The sequence below is a fragment of the Durio zibethinus genome, chromosome 19 (assembly GCF_047325235.1).
Source record: "Durio zibethinus cultivar Kanyao isolate XHJ-2024 chromosome 19, ASM4732523v1, whole genome shotgun sequence".
Lineage (NCBI taxonomy): Eukaryota > Viridiplantae > Streptophyta > Magnoliopsida > Malvales > Malvaceae > Durio > Durio zibethinus.
In genome coordinates, this window is record NC_143180.1 from 5,930,920 (window position 1) to 5,939,420 (window position 8,501).

The following is an 8,501-nucleotide window of genomic DNA, read 5'->3' on the forward strand; positions in this document are numbered from 1 at the left end:
AAATATCTCAAAAAAATACTTGTTATATTTTTATTATGTTTAATAATTTTTTTCAGTGATAATTTGGGTTAAACTTAAAATGCAATGATTAAATTAAAAATATTCGGATCAAATCCAAACTTAATTTTCTTTTACTACTATAACATGTGTACGTTTTATTATTACATTAATTACAAGCAATTTATTTAATAAAAAATTAATAATAATAATAATAAATTCTTGAATATAATTTATTGATAAAATTTTTTTAATATAATAAATTAAGACTCGTTTTTTTCAATGAAAAATTATTAAATTCGAATTAATTGATTATTATTTGTTGAAATCATCTGAAATATATAATTTATAATAATTTATTTTAAATTGTCATATATGATATAACTTATCCTAACTTAAAAGATTAAATAATTTATTTGAATTTTATTTTTACTAAATAAATAAATAAATTATTTAACAAATATCTATATAATTAACCTGTAGAATCACATGCAATGGATGTGGCAAAATAATTAATACATTATAAAAGTATTTTATTTTATTTTTTATTAAAGAAAACTTGTTTAAAAAAAATGCCGGGTAGGTGAACATGTTTTTCCTTTGCAGTAAAACACTTTGTAGAAGAATCACAAGATCCAACGAACAAAAACCCACCAACCCACGTTCCCTCCCTTCTCAAAAAACCTTCCACTTCTACCGAATCTTAAATTTTTCATAGCTCAATCTCTTCTTTATCTTTTTCCAGCTCTGCCCTTTCTTTCTTTGCAAATTTTCATGGCTTCTTCCATTACATCCAAGCCTTTCCTCGGAGCTACTACGCTCAACTCTTCCGTTTCTTCTGATGTTCGAAGGCTTTCTTTTTCTTCTCTTCCTATCTCAGTCAAACCAAAAACCAACACAAAGTTTCGTAAGTTTGGTTCTTTGAGCTCATATGTCAATTGGGTTTTCTTTTTTTTTTTTTTCTATGAAGATTTTGTTTGTACCGATCTTTTTTTTATTTGGGTTTTTTCTATTGTTTTTAACTTTGTTTCTCTTTTTGGGTATTGGGCTTCTTAGTTTCTGCTGTTGGAGTTAGTTGTTTATTGGAATATGTGAATTGGAAATAAAATGTTTTGATTTTTGATGTTGAATTTCTTCGCAAGATACTATTTTGTAAAGAAATTAGTAGTTATTAACTTCAAATTTGGTTTTTGTGCTGAGATTTGTGTGTATTTTTAGCATATGACTCAAGTTAATTACGTTTTGAGCAATCACTGGTAGAACTTTGCCATCAGGTTAATATAATTTTAAGTGTCATTTTGTGTTTTTTTAGAGAGACCTTGTTGTATCATGCAAAAGAACATTTGTGGATATGTATATGGTATTACAGTGATGTACTCTTATGTACAATTAGAGGCCAAACATATCCATTTATGCAATATTTTATGTTAGCATTGACATCTGTCTATTCGAAATGACGGTAAAAGTTTGATATTAGGTTCGGATGTTTGTAGTAGCTACATTTGTTATGTACATGAGTTTTGACCTGGGAGTGAACTGTTGTGATCAATGATATTTTAAGATCAATAAGCACTATAGATTGAGATACATGTAGAGATCTGTAGTATTACATTCTAGTGACGATTTGATTTGAGAGTTTTTGGCATTGAGATTGATAGTAACATGTTGCCATTAGGTTAAGACATCTTGGAGTGTCTGTAAATTACATTGGAATGCTTTTTTTTTTTTTTTGTGATCATAACCATGAGGCTTTCTCTTAAGCTGTGTAATAATGTTAGATATATAGATGTGGAATTCTTCCGTGCTTGCATCAATTCTATGTAATCAGGAATTCTACCACCGAAAATAACTACTTTTAGGATGCTGGTAGAAGCTTAAGTTTTACGTTTGTTATGCATTGAACATTGTAATTGTGTCTTTTGCCACCTGTAATAGTATGAGCAACAAATTCTCCTAAAAGAACTGGGGAGGGGGGTGTTAAGATGAGCTTCTGAATTCTGACAGAGTGTGCTACATAACAGAGATACAGGCAGCTGGAAGTACATTTGGAAATTATTTCCGAGTTACAACATTTGGAGAATCTCATGGAGGCGGTGTTGGTTGTATAGTTGATGGGTGCCCTCCTAGGATTCCTCTATCAGAAGCTGATTTGCAAGTTGATCTTGACCGAAGGTACTTGATTATGAGAACTCAGCATTATAGCTTTTATTCTAACGCTTACATATCAATGAATGTTTGTGTATCCTTGTAGTAGCATGTGTGATTCATGTTCATCTATTGAAAGTGCTTGCAAATAGAGTGTGCTTATTAATGCTAGAATGCCATAGTGTAACTAACTTTTAATAAAATATAATTGCTCATCCCTTTTGATGCAAATGTCTTCGCTCTTGTGGCTTAACAATCAAGAGTTGTTTGCAGGAGGCCAGGCCAGAGCCGAATTACTACCCCTAGAAAAGAGACTGACACATGCCGAATATATTCTGGAGTGTCTGAAGGTCAATTTCTTTTTTCTTTTTTTCTGTGTCTTCTAAATTTCTAGTGTCATCTTCAGCCATTATTGCTGTTGTTTCATATCACAGTTTTATTTATTTATTTATTTTTTGGGTGTTTAAATAGACCTTTCATGACAAACTGCAGGAGTGACTACAGGAACACCAATCCATGTATTTGTACCAAATACTGATCAGAGAGGACATGTGAGTATCTACTTATTATATGTTATTGGGTCTAAAATGGGAAAACTAAGATGAGGCTGAACAATCCTTTGGTTGGTCTTCTTAATTCTGTCATAGGATTTAAAATGTTGCAGTCTATTTTGAATTATCATTTGAAATAATCTATTTCACACCTTTTAAGACTCATTTTGCAATTCTGGAACTGATACTGCTTCTGGACAGTGAATGAGACCTCATTATTTAATCAAATGTCGTAACAATATAAACAGTAGTCATCAGTTGGACAACATGCAAGTATGTATTAATTTGGAGCACAATCTAGGGATGTTTTTCAGTTTAGAATTGTGATTTTTAGATGTGAAAAAATTTCAACGAAAGCATACAAATGAGGAATATTTGCTCAATTTTGACTTCATTATTTGTTCTTATGGGATTGAGAAGGATTCAATAATGATATCATTCTACTTTCAGGATTACAAGGAAATGTCAATAGCTTATAGGCCTTCTCATGCTGATGCCACTTATGACATGAAATATGGTGTCAGGGTGGTGCAGGTAATGCCTTTTAGTATCATCCCGATATTGTGGATTCTGCCATCATCTTAAGAGTCGCAGAACTATTAAACCTAATCATCTGATTTCAACTTGTAATTGAAGGGTGGTGGGAGATCCTCAGCCAGAGAAACCATTGGAAGAGTTGCCCCTGGAGCTATTGCTAAGAAAATTCTCAAGCAGTTTTCAGGAACTGAGGTATGTTTCAAGCTGGTGGGATTGTTCTTTTTATTTTTTTTCTTGGTTTTATAGATGATCGTAATTCACTGCATCTATTCTCTAAATGTATGATTATGCTTGTACTTGGTGCTATAGTTGTGTGGAGTATTTGTTTAATTCTTTTGCACTGACAAAAATTATTTATGTGTGATTTTACTACCAGTCAAGAAGGAAAAAGAGATGATAACCGGACCCTGACCTCTGTGTTCCATGTTGCTAACATCGTCCCTTGTGTTGTTGAGTGTTTAGAATCGTGACAACATAGCTTTAACTATGTTATCAAGGTTCAATGCATACAAGTGCAGACTCCACTTCCATTACTAAATTTAATGTCTTTCTTTTTTTTGGTTTCTTCTTAATATTCATTTTATTTTCAGGTTCTTGCCTACGTCTCTCAAGTTCACGAGGTTGTGCTTCCAGATGGTTCAGTTGACCATGACACTGTTACTCTTGATCAGGTTTGGAACTCTGCTCAATTATTAAGTGTTGATCTCCAACTAATTGTGGTTGGCTACATGAGTGTTTTTGTTCCATTCCTTGCATTGATGTCACAATTTCTGAAAGGCGTTTGTCCCAAGATATATTATGCATTTCAATCTACTTCCACCCTTGTACTTCATCTAGATTGTTGGCTCCCCTTTTATTTCTGACCAATTTATTGTAGCCATTATCTAACTATTTTCAACTAAATGTTGCCAGATAGAGAGTAATATTGTAAGGTGCCCAAATCCTGAATATGCTGAGAAAATGATTGCTGCTATCGATGCTGTCCGGACGGGAGGAGATTCAATTGGTGGTGTTGTCACATGCATAGTGAGGAATGCCCCACGTGTATGTCCTCTCTCATTCTCATGTTTCGTGAGCATGACCGGTGTTAATTTTTGAAATTTTAGGCTGCTCTTGACCTTAAAATATATAATGCTCTAAATTTGTAGTATCCAAAGTCTCCTAGATGTTTTGTACATAACTGAAAATCTGTATTTGTATGTCAGGGGCTTGGTTCACCAGTTTTTGATAAGCTTGAAGCAGAGCTTGCTAAGGCTGTAATGTCATTACCTGCAACCAAAGGCTTTGAATTTGGCAGTGGATTTGCAGGTCAAGAAATTGTTATACTTTTATGGTACTAATTTTACATCGCCTAAAATTCTTTTGAATTGAGTTGGCCGATGGGTGAATACATCTTGAAGGTTATTACTTGTGTGGTTATTTGCTGCTTATTTGCATTGCAAGTTAGTTCTAAATGCTGTTCAACACTTGCAGGTACTTTTCTGACTGGTAGCCAACATAATGATGAGTTTTTTACAGATGAACATGGAAGAATAAGGACTAGAACAAACCGCTCTGGTGGGATACAGGTATTTTATTTATTTGTTTTTCTCTGTCTCTAGCAACACTCCATTGGGCTTCCCATCACCAATGCAACAATTACAAGCTGGTTTATTTTTGTTCCCAAATTTTTTAATTGGGCTAAACCCATGAGGTCAGCATGCGTATTATGAAATGTAATGTTGACTTACAGGGTGGAATATCCAATGGAGAAATTATAAATATGAGAGTAGCTTTCAAGCCAACAGCTACAATTGGTGTAAGTTTGATATCTTTTTGCCTGCTTTTTTTTTTCCTATGCCTCGTGGCTGATTTGTGTTATATATCATCATATCTTATATTCTCTAGATTCTGTTGGTATTAATAAAACCGCAAGTTATGAACTTTGTGACTCGCCAAGGTTGTCAACTTGTCATAAAACAATCCTAAGGTTTCTGTTGCTCTTTAAGTAACTAAAAGTGCAAGGGGTTTATCTTATGAGTAGGCAATTGTTTTCGTGAACTAGCAGTCTTTTGCCTCCCTATTTATGTAGCCTAGACTTTCTGCAACTTCTTTGGATGAAAAATATGTTGGGCTGAATGCTGATCTAGCTGGCAGTTATGAGCATTGCTATTCTTTTGTTTCTTAGCCTATGTCATAAAGCTTCTGCCACCTGGGTTAATTAATTACACTTTTGTATTGAATTGAAGTTAACAATAACTCTATTTTTGTTTCATCATGCATTTCACACAGTTCTGGTTTTTTAGTTCAGTTAAAATTGGTGTCGTTTTCTGATTTTTTCTGCAGAGGAAGCAGCATACTGTGACTCGAGAAAAGAAAGAGATAGAACTAATAGCACGGGCCGTCATGATCCTTGTGTTGTCCCCAGAGGTATTTCTTTGGATGATAGTTTTCCCTTGCTTTATTTGCAATCCTTCTCAACTGCCATTTTTTCAACAACTACATTCCTTGAGAACTATGATGAACGTCTAAAATCGATAGGAAAGTTGTATTAAGCATACTCTATTGTCAACCATTTTTTTCTTATCTTCTTGTCCTTCACTTCCAAAAAGTGTCTCACTAATAGCTAGGATTGTCTTTGGGTTTGATTTGGGTAATGCAGCTGTGCCGATGGTTGAAGCCATGGTAGCCCTGGTGCTTGTGGAACAATTGCTGGCACAATATGCACAATGTAACTTGTTCCCCATCAATCCAGAGTTACAAGAACCCTTGAGCTTGAATTTCCCAAATTTCGAGCTGGCAAATATATAGACATGAACGATGGCAGAAGAGGCTATAGTATCTCCATTGTCATCAACTCAAAATTTTCTTGATACCAAATGTTAAATACTCCATTTTGCATGAGAATGTTCTGGTTTTTATTCACCTAGTAGTCCAAGAGTGCATTGCCATTTCCTTTTGCCCTACTTCATTGTTGTCTTGTCTTAATGTACCATTCATATGTTGACTATTATTTGATTTATTTTCCCCTTACCGTTAATAAATGATTGTTGATGAATTATGAAATAATTTTATTTGATTTGATGGTCTTTCTATTATATGGTTAGTACACTTTCATTTTCCTTCTATTCATTTTCTTTCCTTTTAATTTTCCTCTAATAAATTTTTTCTGTCCAAAAATTTTCATTAATCAGACAGGCCTATCCTATTCTTCTGAAAACTTTCCTTTGTTAAATTTTTTTGAGGGAGGTAGTAAGGCCAACCAGGCTGCAGTAGTGAGGGTGCCTCTTCCAAGAATTGGATGAATGTGGCCCAAATGAAACTAAAAGCTTCCCATTCCAGTTTTGTTATATGATATTCAAGAATCAAAATCTTGAAATTTTAAATTCGAAGTATAATTTAGTAGGTGAGATAGTATCTGACAGGTTTAATGTTAAAATTAATTTTAGTATTTTTAACCTTTTTTTTTTTTACCAACGGTAATTTTTTATAAAAAAATTTTGAACCTTCATATGACGTCCAAACACAAATAATGGTCCATTGGTATAGTAAATAAAAAAGAAGTTTATTCTATATGACTACAAAATTTTTAAATTTCAAAAGCGAATTAATGGGTTGTCATCTAATATTTAATAATTAGTTAATTTATTAATTTTCATAAATATATTCTAATGAAACACTTGTTATTCCTTATAATTTTACTGCAATTATGAAATTTAAAATTTTCATTGCAGATAAAATGTATAATTTTCCTAATAAATAATATATAGAGCTAATTAATAGTTATTCGAGGACAAAGTGAGAGAACATAAGTTGGGCAGCTGTTATTTGAAAACCTCTACCTAACTGTGATGTCATCCACACTCACAAACTTGTACTTCATGTGGTTGATTCAAGAACCACTCTAGTTTGGCAATTGGTTGATCATGTCTCTTGCAATGCCAATCACATGCTACAATAATGAATTTGTGGAAAGGTTTGGTAGTTCATGTTTGAAACTTATGTTGTCCACTTACTGCTATATGCTTCTCTTACATTAAGTCCATTTCCCCACTTCTTATCAGATTTTTTTTTTTCATTTCAGTTTTGCTTGTGATTGAGGTTCGAACTTAAGATTTTTAATCTGGAATCTCTTTTCCCATTTTTTTTTAATTATAATTGAGATTTAAATTCGTGATTTTTAACTCTAAATGTTTTTTTTTTCATAACGGAAAAGAATTTTCTAAAGTAATTTATAACAAAATTTGGGTTAACAGTATATTTTGTATCATAGCATGGAATTGTTAAATCTTGTTGTTGATTTGGATTACAGAAATGACTACACATTTTCAACCCTATTTGTATATATCTTCAACATAAACAGTAACAATCTTTTCCTTTCATTTTGGGTCCAGGAAAAAGAGAGTAGTCAAGTCAGTCAAGTATTTGATCAAAACTTTTTTAACTTATTTTTAAAACTAGAGTGGCCAAATTAAGCTTACAGCCAAATGCTTCATCATCCTCACAATAATAAATGGCTTTGCTTAGCCTTCTCTAGTTCATTTTAGGTCCAATCAAAGCATGTATCCAACTCCATAATTCAAGTCAATCAAGCAAGGAGAGTTTGTTCACCATTAGCTTCAGTTTGTTGTTAAATCAAACCTATAAGTAGCCAAATACTTGACTTTTATGCCTTTTTTTTTTTTTATATTTATGATAGGATCACTGATATTATAGGATTTTGTTTTAGGTCTAATCTTTTCTTTTTGCAAATTTTAGTCATACATTCTTCCACATAAGTATAACACATTCAAATTTTATGGTCAAAATATTTCTCAAAAAATTTAAACATTAATTGATAAGAAAAAAGAACTCATGTCTTGATCATCTTAAATAACTCTTGTGGGTATTTTTATATCAATATGATCTATTAAAAATGTGAAAAAATAAACAAGAAAAAAAAAAAAGGTTTGATTAAATAGGGTTAGGTTTTTCTTGTTATTGTTGGGTCAACTGACACAGCAAATTTCGGCTGTCAATTCTCCTGACCTCATAAACAAAATGACGGTGAAAATTGGGATCCTTTCCAAAAAAAAAAAAAAGCTGTATTTTAACAAAGTAACTGTCTTAATCATCATATACAGTGTTTTGACAGTCAATTTTCAAATCAGTTTCAGCGTTTTTGTTTCATGACTTCATCGAAGAAGAATATGAACATAACATCTACCTTCTACTGTTATATTGTCACTGTTTATAAACCAAAAATGGAGAACTTGTTGTCTTTTTCATAATTGATGTAAGACTTAGACTTTT

At 32.4% G+C, this 8,501-nt stretch overlaps 1 pseudogene across 1 annotated transcript; it reads left to right on the top strand.

The window, feature by feature from the left end:
* The first annotated feature begins 622 nt into the window (after window positions 1-622).
* LOC111310304 (chorismate synthase, chloroplastic-like) lies at window positions 623-6,175 on the top strand (annotated as a pseudogene). Its single transcript, XR_016330344.1, has 13 exons — window positions 623-904; window positions 2,019-2,169; window positions 2,416-2,492; window positions 2,635-2,693; window positions 3,144-3,227; window positions 3,330-3,422; window positions 3,821-3,901; window positions 4,143-4,274; window positions 4,436-4,538; window positions 4,704-4,798; window positions 4,963-5,028; window positions 5,556-5,639; window positions 5,872-6,175. The product of XR_016330344.1 is annotated as a chorismate synthase, chloroplastic-like (transcript).
* Window positions 6,176-8,501: the final 2,326 nt, after the last annotated feature.